Source organism: Pleurodeles waltl, chromosome 3_1, assembly GCF_031143425.1.
Source record: "Pleurodeles waltl isolate 20211129_DDA chromosome 3_1, aPleWal1.hap1.20221129, whole genome shotgun sequence".
Taxonomy (NCBI): Eukaryota; Metazoa; Chordata; class Amphibia; order Caudata; family Salamandridae; genus Pleurodeles; species Pleurodeles waltl.
The window spans coordinates 1,881,500,939-1,881,528,481 of NC_090440.1; positions in this window are offsets into that span (position 1 = coordinate 1,881,500,939).

Below are 27,543 nucleotides of genomic sequence, written 5' to 3' on the forward strand. Positions count from 1 at the left end.
CCCATGCAAAGGTTATTGGTGATGCGGTGTGGTGGGCCCTGGGTGCCCCTGCACAGCCCAAGCACCTGGCATGGGCAGTGCAGGGGGTCCCATGCCCTGGCCCTTTGCCCTTTCCACTGCCGACTTGCAGGGCTAAATGCAGTGTGTCATGTCACACCCAAATGCCCCCTAAAACTGTCACTGACTCTATTTGATCCATCAACAATGATGTGCTAAGTGCCCCACAGAGCTACCAAGAGCAGACAGATCTCTACCCGCTATCCCAACATGTAACTCATACTGCCAACCGCAAATGATACACTGTACTGGGAGTCTTACCAACACCAGACTTGCCCATGCACCATCCCCTGCCCGTCGATGTGGAATTATACGCCATTATGTTCACAGTCATACCCCATGTGTTGTATGTGTGCGTTTATTTCTCCATTCATATGTGTTCCACATGGTTATGTCAGAGTAGTTGTGGGATCAGCCTGTGACTGTTGTGACCTACTGTTTGCTATCTGTGGTACATATTTTCTGTAGTGGCACATTTCAGTTCAGCATTAAGATGCGTGGTTCAACACTACAGCAGTTTAATTGGTCTGGGAAGTGGCATGTTACCAATGATACAGGACCAATGATACAGGACCAGCCTGCTATTCCCCCAGCACCTGTTCAGTTCATTGTTCCCTGCACCCGGGAGGCATCCTGACTGCATGATGGAGCGGTGGCTGCCTTCTGTGGATGTGTTGTCAATGTTTGGGTGGTGGTGCTACCGGCACATGTCTGGGTACTGTTGGGACAGTTGAAATGACTTGTGTGCTGTGAGATGCAGCACAAGTGTTGGGGCAATGAGGCAAGGCAGTTGCAAGGTGTTACTGCAAGGGACACCACCATGACATTACCCTTGGAATGGTATTGACTGACTACCTATTCTTTGAAGTCTTAGTTGTGTTGGTAGGTTTGATATGACTATATACAAGGGGTGTTGTGATGACACAACCAGAGGCACAGTGATTATACATGCCATCCATCTCATGTGCTGCATATGTACATGTAGGTATTTAGGCCTGGTGATCAACATATGTCCAGGTTGTGTATGTGTTAATGTGCATGGCACTATCAAGGCGTAGGTACATGTGTAGCTTACGTCAGCATGGTGCAACTTGCTTAATGTGCAGTGTGTCCTTCTGTGCTCCTTTGACATGCATTGTGCGAGTCCTATGTGCCTCCCCCTTCTTGCATTTGACATTTTAGCATAGATTTCCCCCATGCAACTTACCCTGCATTTGTGGTGTTTCCTGGTAGTCTGCGCTGTCCTGCGATTCCTGTGACGAGTTCCTCCGGAATGACCACTGCAACCATCTCCTCTATCTCGTCCAAGTCCTCTTGTGGTGCTGGACTCCCACCTCCAGTTTGCAGTGTGGCCTTCCTGTTCCTTGCCATTTTTTCCTTTGTCCTTCGCTTGCAGCCATGGCAGCGTTTCTTGCACTCTGTTACGGATCTCTTAACACTGTTAATCTTGTCTACTATCTGCTGCCAAATTGCCTCTCTCCTTCCAATTTGCAATTTTGAGGTGATGAAGAGTTTATTTTGATGCTCCGTCACTTCTCTCCAGTATTTCATGCTCCTCTGCACTGAAATAACACCTTCTATTTTCTTCTCCCTCCCCTGGGTCTTCTCTGTGTCCTCCTGGCTGGTTCCTGGTTGATTGGGGTCTCCCAGGAGTCTCTACTGGCTTCCTGGGTCAATTTTGCCTCTCCTTTGCACTGTTTTCTCCGTTAGCGTCTATATTTGACACAATTGCAGGCAAAAATGGTGCATTTCCGTTTTGCGACATATTTACATGTAGTAAAATGGATTAGGCTAATTTTTCCGGCGTTAACGCCATTTTGCCTTCCGACAAGGCGCAATGGTTAATGTTGAGAAAAATGACTCTAAACTATTTTTAGCACCACCCAGTGTCATAGTATAAATATGACACCCGGGTGGTGTGAAATAATGGCGCTAGTCAGCGCTAAACCTTTTGATGCAAAACTGCGTTAGCGCAGTTTTGCGTCAAAAAGTATAAATCAGGGCCAAAGTTATTGTAGGCCCATATTTGCGATTTTTTTGCATTTACAAAATTGCGAATTCCTAACTGGAATTCACAATTTAGGAAATGCAAAACCCCAGGGTGCTGGGGGCATAAGGCCCCATCTGCTGCACCCCCAAATATTATTTTAGGACATATAAGGCACACACATGCCAAAGGGGCATTCGTGCGTTACATGTCAATTTTAAAAATGCATTTTTTATGCATTTTTCTAATTTGCACATGGCTCCCACCAAGGTTTACTTGGTGGTAATTGTGATTCCTTAATGCCCAATTCGCATTAAGGAAAAGCTTCATAAATGTGCTTCAGAAATCGCAAATAAGAATTCATTATTTGCGATTTCTTATTTAGAGAATTTGTGATTCTCTAAACGGGCTCGCAATTTTAAGGAATCGCTATTTTAGCCATTCCTTAAAATTGCATTACCTAGCTGTCTCAGTCTTGAACAGCTGGATGATTTAAATTACCTCATCAAGAGAGCTCAAAATGACACACAGATTTTACTGCTAAGCTGTTCCTGTGCACCAGTTGTGGAAAAACTAGCAACCCTGCCATCAATGCTGGGCGATCTTCTGGTCGACCTAAAACAAACAACCAAATCCCATGCTATGTCAAACAGAATGTTCTCTTGCACGGGTGGATGACACTTGCTCCGGGCACTATCTCGCAGCCAGGAAGCTCGAGTGGCAAGGATTAGCACAGACTGCACACTACAGCAAGGCAGAAACTCTCATAACCTCCTAGGGCCAAGCGTTTCAGCAGATCGCCCACAATGGTCGCCCACTGGGGGGGAACACCTACCAAAAGATATGGCCCAAGTGTCGCCAACACCTTCAATGGCTTCATACAACACACAAGTAGAAAGTACTGGCCCCAAGCTGCGATGGAAACAAAGCAGAAAGAACTGGAAGTGGAAGACCAACATTGCAGCCTATTTTTGATCAGGCTCTGCAATTCAACCAACGCATATCCTTCATCAACAACCCACCAATGAAGCAACTATTGATGTCAGTAACACTGTCAATAACACCTTCAGAACATCACTTCAGAAAGCAGTACAGCAGATTTAGAACCTAATAGGAACTGCTACAGCACAGTCAAACTGCACCATGGGGAAATGCAAAGCTCTCAAGTCCGAGAGATAACAACACCTGGTGAGACCTCCACATGCACCCACAAGCAGGAAATTATGCAGAGTCAACAACCCCAGTGCAGGGTGATGGCACACATCCCAGTGGTTTGCAATTTAGCCACCGACAATCTATGGCAAAATGCTTCACCATCTTCGATTTATGCCAATAAGAGAGCAGATCAGAGGCCAAACTTTGAATCATCACAAGTGGACATACATCAAGCTGAGAAATCAGCTGGATCAGAGAAACAAACTCTGCTGAGCCACCACTCAATGTAAGATCTTTATACTTTGAACCACAGGCCAGTGTAAACCAGCTAGTAAGGATGGTCCCACTAAACTCAAGCCGAGCAGGTGCACATGCAGACACAGCTAGCCCACAGCAGGAACAGGCAGAAACCAGATTGACCCTTTTTACTCCACAGTATGAGTCTAAAGGCTATGGCGATATTTTAAACAGGTGAAACATCTTACCCCTATTAAGGGCAGTCAATTGCCTCGAGGATCTAAGATCATCTGACCTGCAATCTACAGAATTTACTAGAGCCAGCAAGTGCCCAGGTTTCGAGGCGACGAAGACCATGTGGCTAAACAAGGGCATTGCAAGAACAATCCTAGATTCACGAGCACAGCTCAAACAGTGGAGAATCCATCTGACACCCTATTACATCCTGGGCTATCCTGAGCCACTGCTTGAAAAGCCCCAAAGATCCCATCGGGAGATCTCTTTGAGAAATTCCTATTCAGTCTGCAGAGGAGCTTGGGGAACATCCCCCCCACACATAAACATCGAAATTAACTGCCCAAAATGGTTGGCCCACAACCATCAGGAACTGTAGTAACAGCAGATTGGTCTTGGTTCCCTAGTTCTACAAACGGTTGGCATATGAACCAATGACAAGCAAAAACCTTTGGTCAAACTATGAAAGAAGGTTACACTTATGCTCATGAAACATCAACAGTCTGAGAAATAAAATCCCAGATCAAGAACTGCTACTATATTTTCAGCCTTAGAGGTCATTGCACTACAGGAGAAGTGGCTGGATCAGCCACTCCATCTATAGGGTGTTTACTGTCTATTACCTCCTCACTCACAAAGCCTCAAGATTTGGACATCTACAAGGTGGACTGGCAATATACACTTCAGTTTCAAGCTTCAGCAAGGTCAAAGAGCTGCATCTCTCGGGCCCCTCAGCTAACTCCTTGTAAGCCATCAGAGCAAGAGTTAAGCGAGATTATAAATACTGATAATTATATAAAATGTATACCTGCACACAAAGCAGGAAATGGAGGGGTCACTGACACCTAATGCTACAAGGCTGCTGGAGGAGGAGTCTACATCCGCCTTCATTATTACAGGAGATTTTAATGTGCACTTTCTCGGGTCCAATAACGTCGATGAGTTTCTGGCAGATCAACGCCTTCACTGGAACATCCCCCCACAGGCAACTAATCAATGAGGAAACAAGATAAAACTATTGGATTTGGAACATCTCGGCCTTAGAGCCCTTAATGGTTGCTTCTGTGAGGCTTGCCCTCTGGTGGCAACTTTCTACTTGGCCATGGTCAGTACAATAATTGACTACACATTTGGAAGTCTTTCACTATTTCAAATAATACCTGCATTTCAAATAGTTGGCAGAGTAAACAGCGACCATCTTCCCCAAGAAATAGCATTCAGTGCAAGTCCAATAACAACTGCTCATCAAGCAGAAGACATTGGCTCAATCTACACTCAAAATAATAAAAGAATCAAATGTGAAATTAGATCACTTGATAAGCTCTTGCGATCATCAAAAAGCTTACTTGAGGAGAAAGAAGTAGGCAAGGCTCCAGTGTTAATTTGAGAGGGCTTTACAAAAACCATGGGTGAAGCACATGAAACCACCATTAAAATAAAAGGCCGCCCTGTGAAGGGTGCAGTCAGGGGGGAGAAGCACAGCAATCCAGCAAAAACAAATCAAGACTCTTAAAGAAGCCATAAATAAAACTTTAAGAAAACACTATCTTGCAAGAGGAGCTGAGACAACAGAAAGCAGCTCTGAAGTGACTAATATGGTCACTAAAGAGGGAGGAAGAAGAATTGTGATGGGCCAAGCTTCTCTATGATGTCAACAATAAAAACAGCGCTCGTTTTTGGCAAAGGGTGAATTTCTATCTGCGCCTTTCCCATAGTTGCCTAAGCTCCCATCTAAGAGAGGAGGTGTGGTGGAAGTACCTAAAAGATCATTTCAACAATAACCCAGAGGTACCCACCTTCAGGGAAAGGGGAAAAGGTGTGCCAAATCTTGAACCTTACACTGGCCTTCAAGCAAAGCCACTCACAGTTACTGTGGTACTCATTAAGACACAGATAGCTAAGGGCAGGTGGGAGGGGGACCCTGGGCCCCATTTCATTCCTCCCCAACTCTTCAAGGTGGATCCTGTCTTTTGAGTCGACATCTTGGCTCCAGTGTTTCAATCTATTGTAAATGAGGGGGCTCTCCTGGCGTCTTGGAGGGGCTCAGTCAATTCACCTATCTACAAACATGGCAATAGGAACAACATTAGAAAGTACAGACTTGTGGCCCTTATTGATAATGATGCCAAGTACTTGGCCGGGGTTGTTCTATGGGAACTAATTCAATGAGCAAATGACAACGCCATGATCCCCTTAAATCAGACCGTCTTCTGCAAGCTGAAAGGCACCTACACCAACATCCTTGCCCTCTCTTTACTAATCGACACAGCAAAGGTGACAAAGACACCACTGCTCTTCTGTTTTATAGATTATAAAGCAACCTTTGACTATATAGAGGGAGGTAAATTGTGGCACAAGCTGCACAAGTGGAAGATCCCACTGACCGTCCTGAAACTACTGAGTCAACTACATACAAACACCTGGGTGCAAGTTAAGCTGGGAACTGGCACACACCTCTCGAGACGAATCTCTACCTCCAAAGGACTAAAGCAAGGCTGTGCCTTAGCTCCCATCTTGTTTAATCCATTTATGGCAGACCTAACATCGCTGCTCACATCCTCAAACTCCAGCGCACCAAAACTGTGAGGCATGGTTCTTTCAAATTTATTATACGCAGATGACCTGGTACTCAGAAATCGGACTCCACTGGGTCTCCACATCTATTAGATGCCACTCAACTATATTCAGATAAAATGGCCTGACCATTAATTTGGGAAAATCCAAGATCATGGTTGTTAACTCAAATCAGCGAAGGAGGGTGCACAGCTTGTTTTTAGCTAAACAGCCATTGGAGAGAGTTAACAAGTACGAATATCTGGGAGGGATACTGGACGTCAAATGCTCCTTTGTATAACAAAAGGAGGTACTGAGGAGCAGAGGGATTGCATTAGCATTAGTCCTCCAAAACTCGAAGAACACCATAACCGGCTCCAACCCCACTCCACTTCTTCGGGTTAGTCAGGCGAAACTGGCCTCAACAGTCTTCTATGGAAGCAAAGCAACGAGAGTCAGAGATGTAGCCACCTTACATAGTATCGTAATGGGTGCCTATATAATGATTAATAGTAACCCCAGGCTCACGTCACCAGCACAAATGAAACTGAAGTGTAGATATCAGCACATACCAAATGCTGGTACAAGATAAAAGGAGCTCAACCGGGATCATTGAGTGCCCAAGTATGGGCTGGAAACTGCCAGGAACCCCAGCCCCGCAAGATACTGTCTTCAGGACTCTCTTAAGATTCTTGGAGATGAGAACCTCTGTGAGGGTGCTGCCTCTCATCAATGTTGCAAAGAAATAATAAACACAATTATGAAACAAGCCTCCTTTATAACAGATAAGGCAAAACTGGTGGGCAGAGCTCCTGGATGGTACAGCTACACTAGGGCTGCAGTACAACCCTACCTGCAGACGGAATTCACCAAGTCGGTGAAAGAGAGATACCTCTGTTAAAGTTTGGAGGACCTTCAGTCACTCTTACATCTTTCACCCTGGAAACAAAGTCCAGTTGCAACATCGTGCAGGCTGTGCGGACGGGGTAGAGAAGACCTGCTGTATTTGATTTGCAAATGCAAAGATTTCCTGACTGAAGTAAGAGCATGCTCCGCCCTCTCTTCAGTGTTAGAGGTATTAGCAGCTGCAGAAAGGAGGTCATGGCATGTTTTGTGGCAGAGCACTTAAAACGTAACTGTCAACTGGTAAAGTTTTTGAAGATAGTGGAAAATAAACAAGAAGCTCAATGGCAGAAGGCACAAAGCTCACTGGTGTAAATTAAAGCATTCATAATCTAGCCTGTAATACAAGGCTATCTTTATATTTGCACTAGATGGCTTCCCAGTGATTGTATTACACCAATATTATTGAAACCACCTTGCGTTAATGAGATGCAAAGTAGGTGTTCCCGTCCAAAAAATGACTCAAAGCCCCTAGCGCCATAATTATCCACTCGGGCAAAAAATGACGCACGGGTGGGAGGCAGACCCAAAAAATTACATCATCTCCCATTTGTGTCAAATGTTAATACCTGGGTCAGACCAGGCATTAAAATGAGGCCCACACATCACTATTTAAGGAAAACACACAGAAGCAACATTACAAACCCACAGGACAAGATGGAAGTGCTACTGCTCCAGCTTGCGAGACTACACAGAGGACAGCAACAACAACAGCAACCACCACCACCACAATGGGGACCACAAAGGGGAAAGAATATTCAGAAACAGGACAACCTTCCTTGGCCTCAGGGAAAAAACATTATAAGTACATACAGACTCAACCGACAAGCCATACTACACCTGCTGCAACACACTGAGCCACAGATCACAGCCAGCCTGGAGACCCAAAATAATATATCAGCTGTGACAAAGCTGCTAGCTGTCCTGCACATGCTGGCAAGTGGCTCATTTCAAACAACAGGTGCCCTGGTTGCTGGTGTGCCACAGCCGTCATTCTCGGTGTTGCTGTCAAAGGTGTTAAACGCAATTATTTCCTGACACCCCGCCACATCAACTTCCCCAATACCCAGCAAATGCAGCAGGAGATAAAACAGAGGTTCTACGAATTTGATGGCTTCCCGCATTTGGCTGCATCCATGTCCGACTTGTTCCACCTGCAGCAACAGAGCATTTATACCGGAATCGCAAACATGCATTCAATAAATGTGCAGGCCATAGTGGACCACCGGGGACTATTCACAATTTTGGCCAAGTATACTGGGAGTGTCCATGATGCCTCCATATTCAGGCACAGCAGGATGAACTAACACTTCCAGGATGGGCAATATGGAAATGGCCTACTTGTGGGTAAGTCAACAAACCTAGCAATCTACACACAACACACCAACCCTGTAGGACACACAAGACATACAACACTCCAAAAACACATGGCCCGGGTAACACAGATGTGCAGGTAACAACACATATGCACAGTGCTGCAGTACAGCACAATCAGTGCAAACCACAAACACATACACCCACATGTATGTAACACACCCGCAACTTGACAGGAACATGACGTGAAAGACAGGTGCAGATATGGACTCTTTGCAAACAGAAGATGTACACAAACCACTACAAGTGCCCACAGGTTGCCTACTGCGTACACTTCACACACACAGTACACCAAACAAAGAATGGCACGTCAATGGCATACAGCATACTTATGTAACGTAAGTCACACATAGGCACAGATCCCTCAAATCTTGCCGTGCAAGTCTCTGCCAGAACAAACATAGAATGCCAGACAACTGCTGCTGATACCAACTACATCTCATCAACACATATCTGACTTACCTGTAGTGTGCATATACATCTGACTGATGCATTGGGTTACACACCTAGAAATCCAACATTAATGACCAACACATACCATGTGACAGTTTTGTGAGAAGTGGCACCACACCTACTGTTGTGCCACCTCACATGCAGCACATACTGACCCACAACACCATCACATCTCTACTGTAAACAATAAATGTCCCACCATGGGGCAGAGTCACTGTTAACAGTGCATATCATAGATGCCATTGTGGGACCCTGTAGGAGTATTTAGGACATCACTGACCTTACATGCACTGGGCTAAGGGACACATTTACTAAGTAGCTGAGCTCCATCCCATAGCCTGCACTATGCATGTGTGGACAGCATAAAATGCTGATTCATGTTTTGGAAGATAGAAGACGCACTCTGTCTCTCTGTTTCTCTGACAATTTGCACAACTATTTTAATGAAAGACATGGCGCGACACCTCGCTCCTCCATCACAATAAATGTTGGAGAATTTTCCAGTGGGGTAGGCTCCCCAACTGTCGCCTTAATGTAAGAATCACCCTTCATGGCACTCCTAAACGCTTTGAAAAACTTCATCTTCTCTATTGTATTTCATTTCAATTCAATAAGGAAATGACTTTTACTCCCAAGATTCCTTTCATCCGCTTACTCAACCAATTGCCTCTTACTGATGGCTGCCAATCTACTTGCGACTCTTCTCACTAACCAACCTATCCCAGCGCAGCTCACTCTGACGTCACACTCACACACTGCGGCTGACAAAGTCTTGCGGCTGGTCCTCCTTAACTCCAACTCACACAAAGCTAATGCAAATTCTTGCGAGCATTAACCAAAACCAATAACCAAAACAAAACTGCTGGTTTACTACAGGAAGGTACACAATTGCTTCAGAAACCTAACGGATTTTCACTGATGGCTCTTTCGCTTAGTCACCTATTCCTCCTTCTCAGTCTCCCACATTCACAAGCAAAATTCGACCCGCAAATTTTACTCTCAACTGATCATTGGGTATGTCCTGCTGCACATAGGACTCGCCAAATCTTAGTCGAATATTTCCCTTACTCACTTAACTTACACACTGACTTGTTGACCACACCCGATCAACCTACTAAACCAGACAGATTACAACATATAACCAAGTGTCTCCTACACTTGTCAATATACTCCGGAGTCTTAGACCACGCAGGGTCCGTACATCACCAGCAACCATGTGGACAATTTTTTAGCACAAAGTGCCACACACATGTGAAGTTCGATGACTTCCCTACTCTCATACTGCGGAGTATGCACACTCCTACTAAACCTCAACTGGAGTATGCAGACTCCCTACTTTCCCTCACATATGTCACAATTCACCTGCGGTCTGCTTAAGCCTTAGCAAGCGCAACCTACCACTTTCAAACTATCACAAGATCGCCGAGAACATATACAACATTACTAGCGGGATCCAGGATCTGGGAAAGTCATTTCTGGGCTTAAGGGGACATCATCTTTGCTACAATTGCCATTACGAAAAACAAATCTCAAACCTCATAAAATAAATAACTAGCCCTAATTTAAACTACCACCATAACCATTAATCAACACATAACTAGTTCTCCAAGGATACTAACCATCAAGCTGCTACCAAAAACTGCTAGCGCTCCCGGTCCTTAGTAAGTAAACTTACAAGGAGACGCATAGAGGCCGATTAACCTTTTGGATCGCATGGAGTATCCTAGCCATGTAGTGACTAATGTTATCAATATTCAATGTACCCAATCAATAACCATTAAGAGAATCATTAATCTTTAGACAATTATATCAAAGGTTTAATAGCAGAGTTCAGCAATCAGTTCGTCAATCATTTGTCACTGTCATCGTCACCCAAGGTAACCTTACCTAACCCAGATTAGCATAAGCATGTGGGACTTCATGCGAAAACAATTTAGATGGGTGAATTTGGAAAACATCTAGCTAGAAGAAAAACTTTAAAAACAGTGCAGTTGGTACCTAGAAGAAAAGGCACAAAGTTAATCAGTCACATTGTCATAGCTACCTATCCACAGAATGGATCAGCAACAAAGTCAGTCTTCGTCTTCAGGTCATCAGTCGATCAGCAACACATCAGGCTCTCAAGCGCATAAGCCCAATGACAGAATCTCGAATCGCGTCTTCTGACGTCAATTCTCTCCTCACACCTGAAGTTTTAGCCCCTTGTCATGACTTTTTATTAGAGTTTTTCAGTCCATCCACCTAATTCCTAATTGGTCCGTTAATCACCAGTTATTACTCTCACCAATGAATTTAATTTAACAAATCTTTGAATTCTAATATTATGCCGTTCTCAGTTCGTTGATTGGTTCATTGTACGATGTCCTCATCATCCGGCTCATCAGGTATCGAAAATGTTGCATCTTTCTCTCCAGTCAGTGTCTCTGTTGTTCGAGTCCTGGGAAAGTACATCATGTCTGTCTTACGCCAAATTTGTTACATGTTTAGTTCCATCATCTCCTGTTCGTCGGTACATTGCAGAAAATTCTAGCTAAGCAGACTTTATTAACAGCAAACAGTTCACAGTCAGTTCAATGCACCAGCAACTTCTACATTATGAGGGTCATTCAGACCCTGGCGGGCGGCGGGAGCCGCCCGCCTGGCGGGAACCGCCAAATGCCCGCTCCGCGGTCAGAAGACCGCAAATGCCATTCTGGCTTTCCCGCTGGGCCAGCGGGCGACTGCCAAGAGAGCGCCAGCCGGCCCAGCGGGAAAGGCCCTGCAACAAGGAAGCCGGCTCCGAATGGAGCCAGCGGAGATGCAGGGGTGCGACGTGTGCAGTTGCACCCGTCGCGATTTTCACTGTCTGCTAGGCAGACAGTGAAAATCTTTATGGGGCCCTGTTAGGGGGCCCCACGACACCCGTTCCCGCCATCCTGTTTCTGGCTGTGAAAACCGCCAGAAACAGGCTGGCGGGAAGGGGGTCGGAATAACCATTGCGGCGCTGCAAGCAGCACCGCCATGGAGGATTCCCCCAGCCGGGGGAAATCCGGCAGAAAAACGCCGGACCCGGCTGGGCGACCGCGGTCGGAATACAAAATGAAGCACCGCCAGCCTGTTGGCGGTGCTTCAGCCGGCCTCCACCCTGGCGGTAATAGACCGCCAGGGTCAGAATGAGGCCCTATGTGTTTATGAATTCACCTCCTACGTGAGGCCTGGCAACTAGGCCACAACTTGGGCTAAGGTAACTCTACAATATAATGCAAAACATAGGTTATACACCTCAATATGACACACTACTACATTTTTATTACACATTTTCAATATTTCACGCATTTTTAATAATTTTAGTACAAGTTCGTATAAGTTGGCTGTCACTCTCTGTGGGCACATTTTCAACCTGCACGTTAATTTCTCTACATTTAATTTTTCTATAAATTTCTTGTTAATCAAAACACATAAACATTCATTAATGTTTTCTAATTAGCATATCTGCTTCAACATGTGTAATGGTGGCAGTACAATCTTTCACATCACATATGATGTTGCAACAGTACTTGTCAGATTCCTATTTGTAACATGATCCCTGAGCTTTGACTCACATTCCTATGCTATGTGTAGTGGAGATTGAAGAGACCAAAGCAGGATTGGTTGTATTAGTGAAGTGTTTATTTACAAAATTGACAAGGTGAATTCAGTGGTTCTTAAGAGTAAAAATTGTCAACTATGTGCTGTCTCCGTCGTATCCCAGCACTTGTGTTGTGCTCTTCCCCCTCCATATCATAATCACCATCCACCTCTTCCTCCTCAGGCATGTCATCTACCTGGACATACATCAGAACGTTCATCCTGACACATATATTGTGCAGGATAGCATGTGTCAGGATGTTTTTGCACACAATGTGTGGGGAATATAGAAGGCTGCCTACTGCGAGGTCCAGGCACCTCAATCTTGTTTTCAGTATGCCAAATGTCCTTTCCATGATATTGCGTGTCTTACAGAGTCCCTCATTGTGTGCACGTTCTGCTGATGTGCTTGGGTTTGCAAATGGGGTCATCATCCATGGTTGCATGCCATAATCCTGATCCCCTGCAAAAGATAAAAGATGTAAGTTGTTGTTTAGGCTTGCAACAGGTTTGTCATGTAGCATGGCAGTTTTTATTTTGAGTTGGTTGTGACTCATACGTGTTTGTGGTATGGTGTGAGTTCCTGGCCTTGTGCAAAGTTTTCTTAGCACTGTGTTGTTGAACATGACAATCTTGGGTATTGGCTCAAGGACCTGAGACATATATTTTGGAATCCTAACTGATGCTCAGTATGTATGTACGTACCATGTGTTGTGTAGTGCACCTTTGCATCAGTGTGCTATCACTAGATGGGATATGACATATCCTCACAACACAATTGTGTCAGATGTGGTGACAACGTGGTAGCACTACAGAACCTGGACATCCCAGCCCTTTTGACATGTGTCATTACAGATAAAGTGCAACACTACAGCCCATTTTAATGAGTAACTGACAATGCACAACACAGCTCCAACATTGGCAGCACTGTGATGCAACATTTTCACTACGTCTGACGTGTTACTAGGCAACCCTTTGCTGTCCCCTCTGCCGGCACATAATATGCAGAGGAGCACCAGGGTGCCTGGCTAGCTGCCCTGTGGAGGTGGATGCATCTATGCAGGAAGGGACACCTTCCTATACATATACATTTTTGATGACAATTGGCTCTTTCTGTGTGAGCAGGAGTATGCAGCATGCATTGGTGGAACATTCATATGAGGCCAAATCACAGTCTATTTCCTTATTGCAACCTGCAAATGGCACCCCTGGGGTGGTGTTTGATGTCAGCATCATATTGCTATATATATTGTGGTGACAGACCTGCAGCTACAGACATTGCAAGCCCATTCCACGCTAAGTGCTGCGTGGGAGGGTGGCCAATTTCCAATGTGGCTTCAAGTCACAAAAGAGTGGTCATCCCCCAACTTGTACATACAGTGCAGGCCATGCAGATGGCACAGGGAGCACTTACATAGGTCCCTTAATGATCCTGAGTGGCAGCTGATGTTTTTGCAAGTCATCAGGTGTCCCAGGGTGTGTATCCCATTGTTCCCATTGTTCCAGAGCATGGAACGTTTCATTTGAGAATTTTGGATCAATTGTGGATGACATTATATGAGACGAAGCCACTTCAGAGACCAGCACAGTTTGAGGCTATAGCAGTTTGGGAGCTTATAGCAAGACAGCAGCAAGAGATGAAATTCCAGAGGAGAATAAGGAAGGAAGAGAAGTCCTTAGCAGAGGCAAGATGGGATTGGGAACAAAAGAAATGGAGAATGGCGACGTTACACTGCGTTAGGTTATTCCCTGCTATCGCAGAGGGAGATGAGTCAGGAGAGAAGGAGGATACTAGCAAGAGTGATAAGAGTTCATCAGGGGGAAAGAAGAAGAAAAAGACTTATGTAGAAGAAGAAGATTCAGATGTCGAAGATCTTATTACTCAGGTACTGAGGGACCGACCTCCACCATATGAGGTGTGGGAAGAGGGTCCAAATACTAGTTCTGTTCCAACTGCACCCGGTCCAAGTGTCGGGGACAGTGGGATCAGTGCAGACAGATAATGGACAGGTACAAGGGTAGTGCAGAGTACTCCTAATGCAGTGACTACTTCAGTGGTCCAAGCGCAGATGAACCCACCACCAGTACAGAGAATTTATCTAGAAGTACCGATTCTTGAGACAGCTTCGAACTTAGTGGTGACGACGGAGCAAGTGGTTCAGAGGCCAGTGCTAGTTCAGACTGAGCCGACTCCAATGTTGTTGCCTCAAGCACAGTCACAGGGTTTGCCGAAGTTCACACCAATGACAGGGACACAGTCAGATGTGACACCAGTGATGAATCAGAGTATGGGAGTAGTCCTTCCACAAAATGAGAGTGTCAGAGCAGCACCTGATGCAATATCGTTGCTGATTACTGTTGGTCCAGTGGTACCATTGCTTGTGCAAAAGAAGCCGATTGCAGGAGAACAGGGTGAAATGTCACAGAGCCTCGTGAGGAGGGGAGTGAGAGATCATGTGCCGGTGATATCGTCTATGGGTCAGACCTTTGATGGATCTAGACCGTTAATGGACCTTAGTCCACTTGTTGCACTTCCAGATGCGGTAAATGGCCCGAGTGTAAGTCAGAGCTTGAAGCTTTTGGTGCCGCAAACTCCAGGTGCAGTGGTACAGCAGGTGCCAATGCAGAATGCAAGTAACATCTCGTTACAGGGATTGATAGCACAGCAGTTGAATGAGTGGTTGGATAGTTTGAATACGCCTCGAAATACTTCCAAGGGTGAAGAGCAGATTGGTCGTGTAAGGCTAGCTACAGAAATAACTGAACTAGTTGAGGGATCAATGGGAGTGAATAGGTTAGAATCCTATACAGAAGAAGAGCTGAGGTACTTGTGTCCGAGAATTGCGAGACAAGTAGGCAGGATACATCAGAAACTGGCAGAACTGGCAGATAAACATGAAATACAGACTGAGAAAATAAAGCATTTGAAAAGAAGTTACAGATTAGATTTTGAGGCAAAGGATTTTGAGCACATGAGGTCAGCAGGGATGAAAGCGCATCTCAATGAATTATTGCAGAATGCTCAGATTTGGGGAGCATTAGAAAAGTGGGAAGGCACATGGGCAAAGAAGAAGGATAAACGGAAACGAGATTAACAAAAAATGTCTGAAAGTGTTCAGAAAGAAACAGAGCCAGTAAAAATTTTACCAATGAGAGAAATTCCCGGAGGGCAGTTTGTTCATGTTCCATGGCACAGGAGTGATATTCTATCATTCACAAAAGAGTACCCTAAGCTAAGAGAGAAACTGGTTGAGTGGTACCAGCAGACAGATAGATTTGTGTAACTTTCTAAATGCCTTTGGGAAGACTTGAATACTTCGTGGAAATAGTGGTTCCAGCTGACTTGTGGGTTGAGTGCAATAGAGCAGTGGATTGGCTGACAAGTGAACCGGAAAGGGATAGAGTCACAGGTGCACTATCACCTGAAGTAATGAAACATTATTATAAGGTGATTGAGTTCCTGAAGATGAGAATCTCACCTAAGAATATTGATTGGCAAAGAATTGACAGGACAGTGCAGGAAGTAAAGGAGACTATACATACCTATTATGAGAGATTGCTGAAAGCATTCAAGGAGTACAGTGGTGAGTAAGCGATTGAGCCGAAGGACATGTTGCACTTTGTGTTCAGGTTCATCGAAGGATTGAGACCTGAAGTAGGGCAGATGATTAAGAGTAATTTGATTTGTTGGCAAGTGAAACCGATTGATGAGGTGTTGCAGTATGCAAACTACTCCAGTGATGAGATTGAGTTGAAGCAGAAAAAGTTGAAGGAGAAGACAATGGTGATGCAGATTAAAGCAGCTCAAACAGGAGTGCAAGGAGGCTTAGTGCAACAGATACCGTCGCAGCAGGGAACTGTCATGTTCCAACCTCAGATGAGAGGTAGGGGTCATGGAGTCAATATGAATCATGGTCTGGATTTGAGTACTGTAGTAGTTCAGAATGATGTGCAAGGGATGAAAAAGATGTTACAGTGTCATCTGTGCAGAAACGTGGGACACTGGAAGTTGGAGTGTCCGTTGATGGTGCAGGATGGTGTTGTTCAGCAATATGGTGATGTCAATACATTCCAAACTGTGAAAGTCCCTAGAATGAGAGGACTTAATCTGAATCTTCAGAATCAAGTGCACAATTTTCAACCCATGCAGCAGGGGCAAGTGCCGCCTGCACAAGTGACACCGTTGCAACCAGTGCAGCAGCAGGTTCCTATGGTAACTAGACAGCAAATGCAGATACCTCAAGCCCAGATGGAACAGCAACAGATGATGCTTACTCAGCAGGTCAGAGACAAGACAGAAGTAGTGACACAGTGCACCAATTCCCATTACATAGTGAGAATGAAATAAACGATGAATGGATGAGTATTAGTTCAGATGAAGAGCCATGTATGCTTGCCGCTTCACTAGAGGTAGATCAACGAGGACCCTTTATGAAGGGAAAAGTAATGGGTCACAGGGTCTCATTTCTAATGGACACACGGGCTACACGCTCTACAGTAACGAGTGCAGAAGTGTCAAACTTACCTCTTTCAGGCAGAACAGTTCAGGTTGTGGGAGTAGCAAACCAACAGCTGATAAATCCAAACACAGATCCAGTACAGGTTGAGATTGGCAACTTCCAGGGATTGCACAAGTTTGTAGTTTGTGACCCAGTCCAGTATCTCTATTGGGAAGGGACTTGTTGTGCAAGACCAAATGTTCCATTAGTTGTTCAACTGCTGGAATAGCGGTTCAGACTAATAGTGATGATGAAGAAGACTAGACTCCTGAAACTGAGAATGAAAACATTAACAACGAGTATCCTTTGATTGAGTTTTTCCAGATGTTTACTGTGAAAGACTTGCATACAGACTTGCAGGGAACAGTACAAGAGAACATGTGGGACCTGACAGGTAAAGAAGTGGGCTTGATCAAGGGAGTGGAGCCAATTAAAATCACTTTGAAGCTGAATGTACTGTTTCCGCAGCTTCCACAGTATAACGTGGCACAGGAAGTTTTGATGAAAGTGGCACAGATAATAGGAGACTTTCTAAAACAAGGGGTTTTGAAAGAAGCGTTGAGCAGTCCATGTAATTCACCGATAATGGGCTTAAAGAAGCCGTGTGGGAAAGTGCGCATTGTGCAGGACTTGCGAAAAGTGAATGACATGGTGGTCAAGTGTTGTCCTGTAGTGTCGTACCCAGCAGTAATATTGTTTCAGATTCCATGCGATGTAGAGTGGTTCACAGTGATTGACTTGTCACAAGCTTTCTTTTCTGTGCCTCTTCATGAGGATAGTCAGTCTCTTTTTAGTTTCAAATTCCTAGACAGAGTCTACAGCTGGTGCAGGCTTCCTCAAGGGTACACGGAGTCACCATCTCTGTTCAATCAAATCTTGAAAAAGAATCTGGAGTCATTGGAACTATCGTACCAATCGACTCTAGTGCAGTACATTGATGATTTACTAATTGCGCCCAAAACGAGGGACAAGTGTAAGTACGACTCGATTGCCCTGTTGAACCATTTGGGAAATTTTGGACATAAAGTGTTACCTTTGAAATTGCAGTATTGTCAGAAGTCAGTGAAATACTTGAGACACCAGATTGAGAAAGGGTCGAGGAGAATCTCCAGAGAGAGGATTACAATGATATTGCAGAGAAGTCCTCCAACTTCACAGAGAGAAGTCAGAATGTTTCTGGGAATGGTAGGTTATTGTCGCCAGTGGATTCCACATTTTGCTGAGATTGCCAAACCATTGCAGCAGCTGACACATAAGTAGGTTACTGACCCCATAACCTTAGATGAAGATCAGATGAAAGCGTTCACTGAATTGAGAGAGAGTTTGTGCAGAGCTCCAGCATTGGGAATGCCTGATTACACAAAGCCATTCACATTGTTTTGTCATGAACGTGATGCTTGTTCTTTGTCTATTTTGACACAGGTCCATGGAGGTGCTTATCACCCAGTAGCCTATTTTTGAGCTACTTGTACCCAGTCACAGCAGCTTTGCCAGGTTGTCTGCAAACAGTTGCTGCAGTTGGTCAAAGCCTTTCACAATGTGGGGGAGTAGTGATGAGATATCCTTTGACGGTAGTAGTTCCTCACTCTGTTGAGATTTTACTGACAAGGACGAAAACACAGTATTTGACTGGTTCAAGACTGACAAGGTATGAGACGAGCATTCTAGGTTCTCCAAATGTAACATTGAAACGATGTACAGTACTGAACCCGGCAACATTACTTCCAAGTGATATTGTTGAAATTGAGAAAGAGGAAGACATTGAGCATGATTGTCTTGAGGTAACTGAATTGTGTACCAAACCAAGGCCAGACATCAGAGATACCCGATTGGAAGAAAATGATCAAATTGTTTTTGTTGATGGCTCATGTTTTAGGGGTGGTACAGGGATACTGAGAGCAAGATATGCTGTATGCACAATCACAGGTACATTAGAAGCTTCCTGGCTTTGAGGTGTGTATTCTGCACAAGTAGCAGAATTGTTAGCTCTTGCTAGAGCGTGCCATGTTTCTGCAAGACTGAGAGTCATAATCTATACTGACAGCCAATATGGATTTGGAATTGTTCATGATTTTGGTCAATTGTGGGCGCAAAGAGGTTTCCTGACCTCTACTGGTTCACCAGTAAGAAATGGCGACAGAGTAAAAGAATTGCTGTATGCAATAGTTACCTGAAGAAATTGCTGTGGGGAAATGAAGTACACATCAAAAGACACAGGACTACATCTCACTGGGAAATGGATATGCGGATCAAGTCGCAAGATTTTGCGCATTTAACTGTATATCATTCAAGGATAAGTGGGAATTGATGTCAGAAGAAGATCATACATGTACAAGCTTTGCATTGAAAGTGATTGATACTTTGGAAGAATTGAAAACATTGCAAGGTAATGCTGACAAGGAAGAGAAACGTCTCTGGGCCAAATTAAAATGTGTTCAGCGTCCTGATGAGATTTGGGTTTCTGAGGAGGGACAGATGGTCCTGCCCAATAGTTTATTGTCACAAATGGCCCGTTATTGTCATGGCCAAGCACACATTGGAAGGGATGCCATGGTCAGGTTGTTCAAAATCGACTGGTTTAACCCTAAATTCAGGCAGGCAGCCGAGGCAGTCTGTCATCGCTGTATAACTTGTCAGCAGCTAAACGTGGGAAAAGGGACAGTGGTGAACCTGAGCCACATTGGAAGAGCAGGAGGTCAATTCAGCAGAATGCAATTGGATTTCTTTGAGATGCCTGCGTGTGGAGGTTTGAAGTACGTGTTGGTGATAGTGTGTGTCTTTAGTCAGTGGATTGAAGCATATCCTACAAGAAGGAATGACAGTCTCACAGTAGCAAAGCTGTTACTCAGAGAGTTGATGCCACGTTTTGGATTTCCGATCTCTTTAGAATCAGATATGGGAACTCACTTCAATAACAGGTGATTAAACTTTTATGCGCAGCACTAAACATCAAGCAAAAGTTGCATTGTAGCTATCGCCCTGAAGCATCAGGACTGGTGGAACAGATAAATGTTACCCTGAAATCAAGAATTGCAAAGATGTGTGCAGCTACGAATTTGAAATGGCCAGATGCATTGCCTTTGGTGTTGATGTCGATGAGAAACATACCTGACAGAAAGACAGGGCTGTCACCCCATGAGATCCTCATGGGCAGAGCAATGAGATTACCAGCAGTTCCAGCCAATGCGCTTGTAAACATTACAGATGATATGGTGTTGGACTACTGCAATGGTCTGGCTGATGTGGTTCGCTCTTTCTCTCAGCAGGTGCAGGTCACCACCCTGCCACCCATCCACGATCCAGGGCACAATCTGAGAGCCGGTGACTGGGTTGTTGTCAGGAAGCATGTTCGCAAGACCTGCTTAGAGCCGCGTTGGTCCTGACAACTACGACAGCTGTGAAGTGTGCAGGACGAACTGGATACACGCGAGCCATACAAAGAGAGTGGTATGTCCATAGGAGCATGAAGAAGTGTTGTTGAGAGCACCAACAACAGTGAAACAGATTTCTGCACCTGAACAAGAAAAGGAGCCTAGATAGACTGACATTGAACCAGAGCTTGTGGAAGATGGTTCTATAAACCCTGTAAGAGACGAAAGTGAAGAATTACAGGAAGGTGCGGGAGACTCAATCTCAACGGATACAGCAGGAGAGCCTAGTTCAGCAGAGGTTCTCCCAGAAGCAGATGGTGCTGAAAAGCAGACAGAGCAAGTGCCAGACCAAGAGGGGGAAAGAGTTGAGACAGATCAAAGCCAAAGTGATCCGACTTCTCCTGAGCCCGTTGCAGGTCCATCAACAGAAAACACCATAGAGAAAGAGAAGGAGAAGAGTCCAATCCTGAGAAGAATATTGACAGAAGGATAAAGCAAAAGAGATCATTGGCCTGAATCACAAATAGGGAAGAAAAAGGAATTGGTCATAAATGAAACAATAGAGGAGGAAGTAGATACTACGAGAAAAGAAGATTTGAGTGAAGGAGAACTAAGTGGTGACCGAAGGTTGAAAAGAAAGAGAATAGCAAGTCGACGCTACGCAGGTCCTGAATGGACGTATGCAACTACCAATGAATGGCAACACGAGTTTATGTATTTTTGTTTTGATGGAGAAGTTCTGAGTCAGTACTTTGATATAACCTGAAAGGAAGCAAGGAGCTGAATTGTTGAGCTAATCTGAAAAACTTAAAAGAGACTATTGAAAATAAACTGGAAGAGAGATTGATAACCTGATTTGACATTGAAAGCCGGATGTGACAATCTGCTAATTGATTTTAACAAGGAAAAGGGTTCCTGGATGTGAAACTGAACTGTGAGAGAATAATTTTTTCCTTATTTCTGATTATTTTTACTGCACTTTAAATTCCCTTCGCTGCCAGGCCTTTTCCCCCTCAGGTGCCAAGCCTTTCCTTTGGATATTCGGGGCAGGGCGCGCTTAGGCCCTCATAACTTTTTGCCTACATAAGATACCCACACCAAATTTGCATCCTTTTTTATCAACATCCTAGGGATTCTAAAGGTACCCAGACTTTGTGGGTTCATCTGAAGGTGACCAAGAAATTAGACACAATACAGTGAAAATTTCATTTATTTCAAAAAAATGGGATAAAGGGCTGCAGAAAAAGGCTTGTGTTTTTTCCCCTGAAAATGGCATCAACAATGGGTTTGAGGTGCTACAATCACCAGCTTCCCTGCTTTCAGGAACAGGCAGACTTGAATCAGAACACCTAATTTTTCAACACAATTTTGGCATTTTACTGGGACATAGCCCATTTTTACAATTATTTGTGCTTTCAGCCTCCTTCCAGTCAGTGACATAAATGGGTGTGAAACCAATGCTGGATCCCAGAAACCTAAACATTTCTAAAAAGTAGACACAATTCTGAATTCAGCAATAGGTAATCTGTGTACATCCTACAAGGGTTTCCTACAGAAAATAACAACTGAAATAAAAAAATATTGAAATTGAGGTAAAAAAACATCATTTTTTCTCTACATTTTTCTCTGCAACTTTTTCCTGTTATGTCAGATTTTTTAAAGCAATATACCGTTACGTCTGCTGGACTCTTCTGGGTGTGGGGATATATAGGGCTTGTAGGTTCATCAAGAACCCTAGGTACCCAGAGCCAATAAATGAGCTGCACCTTGCAGATGGTTTTCATTCTATACCGGGTACAGCAATTCATTTGTTGAAATATAAAGAGTGAAAAATAAGTATCAAGAAAACCTTTGTATTTCCAAAATGGACACAAGATAAGGTGTTGAGGAGCCATGGTTATTTGCACATCTCTGAATTATGGGGTGCCCATACTAGCATGTGAATTACAGGGCATTTCTCAAATAGATGTCTTTCTTACACACTGTCTTATATTTGGAAGGAAAAAATGTAGAGAAAGACAAGGGGCAGTAACACTTGTTTTGCTATTCTATGTTCCCCCAAGTCTCCCGATAAAAATGGTACCTCACTTGTGTTGGTAGGCCTAGCACCTGCGACAGGAAATGCCCCAAAACACAACGTGGACACATCACATTTTCCCAAAGAAAACAGAAGTGTTTTTCGCAAAGTGCCTACTTGTGGATTTTGGCCTCTAGCTCAGACGGCACCTAGGGAAACCTACCAAACCTGTGCATTTTTTAAAACTAGAGACCTAGGGGAATCCAAGATGGGGTGACTTGTGGGGCTCTCACCAGGTTCCATTACCCAGAATCCTGTGCAAACCTCAAAATGTGGCCAAAAAAACACTTTTTCCTCACATTTCGGTGACAGAAAGTTCTGGAATTTGAGAGGAGCCACAAATTTCCTTCAACCCCGCGTTCCCCCAAGTCTCTTGATAAAAATGATACCTCACTTGAGTGGGTAGGCCTAGTTGCCCGTGAAAGGAAATACCCCAAAACACAATGTGGACACATCACATTTTTCCAAAGAAAACAGAGGTATTTTTTGCAAAGTGCCTACCTGTGGATTTTGGCCTCTAGTTCAGTCGGCACCTAGGGAAACCTACCAAACCTGTGCATTTTTGAAAACTAGAGACCTAGGGGAATCCAAGATGGGATGACTTGTGGGGCTCTCACCAGGTTCTGTTACTGAGAATCCTTTGCAAACCTCAACATTTGGCCAAAAAAAACACTTTTTCCTCGCATTTCGGTGACAGGAAGTTCTGGAATCTGAGAGGAGCCACAAATTTCCTTCCACCCAGCACTCCCCAAGTCTCCCGATAAAAATGATTCCTCACTTGTGTGGGTAGGCCTAGTCCTCGCAACAGGAAATGCCCCAAAACACAACGTGGACACATCACATTTTTCCAAAGAAAACAGAGGTAACTCGCAACAGGAAATGCCCCAAAACTCTATCTGGACACATCAAAAATATCAAATACAAAACTACCTGTTTTTGCAGCAGGGGGGCACCTGCGTTTTTGGTCCTGGGCTCAGCAGCGATCTAGGGAAACCTACCAAACCCAGACATTTCTGAAAACTAGACACCCGAGGGAGTCCAGGGAGATGTGACTTGCGTGGATCCCCCATGTTTTCTTACCAAGAATCCTCAGCAAACCTCAAATTTAGCTAAAAAATCACATTTTTCCCACATTTCTGTGTGGGATCACTGCACCGAGACAAAATTCCTACCACCCACCGTACCCCTCAGTCTCCCGGTAAAAATGATACCTCACTTGTGTAGGTGGGCGATGTGCTTGTAACAGGGAAGAGGCAAAAACATTTTTAAACTGAGGGGGAAGCAAAGTAGGTCCAAAGGGGCAGTATGAAAAAAAAATCAGTTTTAGGCTGACAGCAGAATTTTTATCGGTATAGATGAGACAATGCTGGGTGGTAGGAATTTTGTGGATTCCTGCATATTCCGGAAGGTTCATCACAAAAATGGGGAAAAAATGTGTGATTACCAGCAAAGTTGGAGGTGTGCAGGGCATTGTGGGTAAGAAAATGGTGCAGGCTGCATGTGAAGCACACCACCTTGGACTCACCCAGATGTTTAGTTTCAGATGTATCTAGGTCTTGTGTTTTTTTTTACATGGCAGCGTCCCAAAGTCCAAAAAGTGCGGCCCTCACCATTCCAAGTGGGACGATTTTGAGAGATAGCCAAGCTCTCATGGCCCAAATGTAAAACCAAAACCCCAAATAATCAAATGTCCACTTGTTTGCCGTAGGATAAGATGTTTTAGTATGCGGGGGGAAGCTGAAAGACTGTTACCCCCTTCAGTTGGGCTGGGGGCATAACCATGCCCATACTGGTTGGTAGCCATCACCACACTATTTTTTTTTTTTTTTAATTCCCTGGCATTTAGTTGACTTTCTGCCCCCCCCCCCCGGGTGTGGATCAGGGGTAATTGCCCCATCTGCCCACTGGTGGGCAGAACAACTTTGGCCCCATGTTTTTAGGGTGGGGGTATGGCCATACCCCCACCCTCTTATTTTGAAAAAAAAATCTTCCCTGGTCTCTGGTGGGCTTTTTGCCCCCCTTGGGGGCAGATGGGCCTTCTAAAAATAGGCCGATCTTCCCCCAAGGGGGCAGATATGCCCCACCGTAATGTGCCCCCATGGGGAGCAACCCTTGCCCAAGGGGCTGCCCCCCCAAACAAAACACACACACACCAATCCCTGTTGCCTAAGTGGTTTCTGCCCCCCAGGGGCAGATCGGCCTAATAGAAATAGGCCGATCTGCCCCCAAGGGGAGCAAAAATGGCCTAAAATAAATTTGCCCCCCAAGGGGAGCTACCCTTGCCTAAGGGGTCGCTCCCCTTGTGTGAATTTGGTGCAAAAAGAAATCCTGGGTGCTTAGTGGTTTCTGCCCCCCCTTGGGGGCAGATCGGCCTAATCAAAATAGGCCGACCTGCCCCCAAGTGGGGCAGAAGCGGCCTAGAATTAATTTTGCCCCCAGGGGAGTGACCCTTTCCTAAGGGGTCGCTCCCCACATATAAAAAAAAAACCAAAACAAACAAAAAAATATCCCTGGTGTCTAGGGGTTTCTGCCCCCCTGGGATCAGATCAGCCTATTTATAATAGGCCGATCTGCCCACGGGGGGGCAGAAATACCCTAAAAATAAATTGTCCACCTGTGGAGCAGCCCTTGCCCAAGGGGCCGCTGCCCTTATGTTATAAACAAAAATAAAAAATCCCTGGTGTATAGTGGCATTTCTGCTGCCTGATCGCACAGAAATGCTCAGAGAGACATGCAAGGAGGGGAAAGACCTTCCCTCTCCTTCCATGCCTCTCTGCCCCCTCCACGTGATCGGAGGAGAAATGCTTTTGCATTTCTCCTCCGATCGGCGCTGGAAGCTGAGCTTCCAGCGTGGAGGGGAAGGCCTCTGATGAGGTCAGAGCGCGCTAGTGCACTGACGTCATCAGATGCCACAGAGGGGTCGGGGCGGGGGTAGAAGGGGAAGCGATTCCCCTTCCATCCCTGCCCAGGGAAGGACGGTGCTTGGCCAGCTCCCCACGGGGGCCCATAGAAGGACAAGCTGGTCTCGTCCTCGGCACCGGCAACCATTTCCGAGGGTGAGACCAGCTCGTCCTGGGTACCCTAGAGGATATAAGAGTTACTTCTGCTTTCTGATTCTTTACAGATCATGGCTGAGTTAAATAATCAAGGTAGAAATGCTAGGCGCTGTAGATACATGAGTGTTGGATTTGCAATTATGTGTGGGATCTTGTTTATTGTGATGATTGTGGGAATGTCTGTTCATGATATGAAAAGAGCTACTTTTATTTCTGCTCCTGAAAAACTACTCTAATAGCTTTAGAGAGGTTTAAATTAGATGAGGAGTATTTGCATGATTATACTAATGCACAAGGAGAGCTTTCTTCTAATGTCTTCTATCGCTTATTGAGTGAGTATGTTGAAACAATAGATGTGAGAAATTGTCTTGTGTGTACGCAAATTCCTTCATCAGTAGAGGAAGGAGTTACGTACCATAGCTTACCTTTAACCTATGGAATAAGCTGTAGCTTGCTGCTAACAAGATTCTGTAACCAAGAGTACACACAATATTTGTATTCTAACCATGATGTTGTGTTTTCATTTGTTCCTATTATTAGATATCTGAGTAAAGTAGTTAAAGAGCATGATATAGTATTAGTTAGAGGATTCTTTGAGCCTACACTAACATTTGGAACAGCCTACGCGCATAAGAATAACCTCACATGCTTGCTTACACATTTAGAGAAGAGTTTCATAGGGCATATCGATGATAGAAGAAAAGCATTAAAGGAAAAATTAGAAAAAGGTTTAGAGAAAATGACTTACAAGAATGATTATGCTTATACTGCAATTAAACACAAGGGAAAATAGCATTAGATGCATTACATGTAGGGAAGCTTTGTATATATAGGCCAATATCACGCACTGACACTTTATTTGTGGGAACGAGTGAATGTAGGCATGTGTTTTTGTTTCAGAGTAATTGAACTTTTATGCTAAATGGTCAGGACCCTGCGATTCCTGGGATTTATTATATTTGTGGATTAAATGCGTATTACCGTCTTCCAGGAGGATGGTATGGGACATGTTATTTGGGGATAGTTTTCCCAAGGATGTATTAGATAGATGACTTGAAGAAGTTCCCAAAATTGACTGTATTACATCATAAGCAACAGAGGAGGGAAACCTCTTCTGCAGTTGTAGGAGATATCTTTGGTGCAGTGATTCCTTGAGTGGGAGTCATCCTGAATTCGATCAAGATACGAAAGTTGTCTACTATTGTGGATAACATGCTGACAAACTTTACAGGGGCAATGCTCCTGATAGATACTGAATTAGCTGCGGATAGAGCCATGACACTTAAAAATAGGCTTGCTTAAGACTTTCTTTTAGCGAAAGACGGCGGAGTCTGTAAGATGATTAATTCTAGGCATTGTTGTTCATATATTCCAGACAATGATAGAGAGATAAGAGACTTAGGGCTATATAATTACGAACACGTTTTCCCATTGACACAGAATGGGGAAAACCCTTTGCTACATCTGGCCCTTACTCACTAATCTGAATAACACAAGTGAGGATTTAAAGGAATTGAAAGAACCAGGTGTTTGGGAAAAGGTTGGAAAAGGATTTGCGTCAGTGGGAAATTGGCGTTGTCAAATTTGGAATGGGGTATTTTTAAAAATCATACAGGGAATATTAATTGTGATTGCTTGCATATTAGGAATATGGGGTTCATGTACATTATGTCAAAAGATAAAATTGAGAAGATCTAAAAATAATCAGAGGAGGGAAGAAAGAAACAGGGAAAGAATGTATAGGGAAGATTTAAGGAGGAGACAAAATACAGCAGAAACTGAATTGTGAAATGATGATGAAGAAAGGTGTGATGGCACATTTAGTCATCAGAGGAGGGACTGTTGAACCAGATATGCTAATTAAAAAAAAATTAGGAATGTTTATGTGTTTTGATTAACAAGATATTGATAGAAAAATTAAATGTAGAGAAATTAATGTGCATGTTGAAAATGTGCCCACGGAGAGTGACAGCCAACTTAT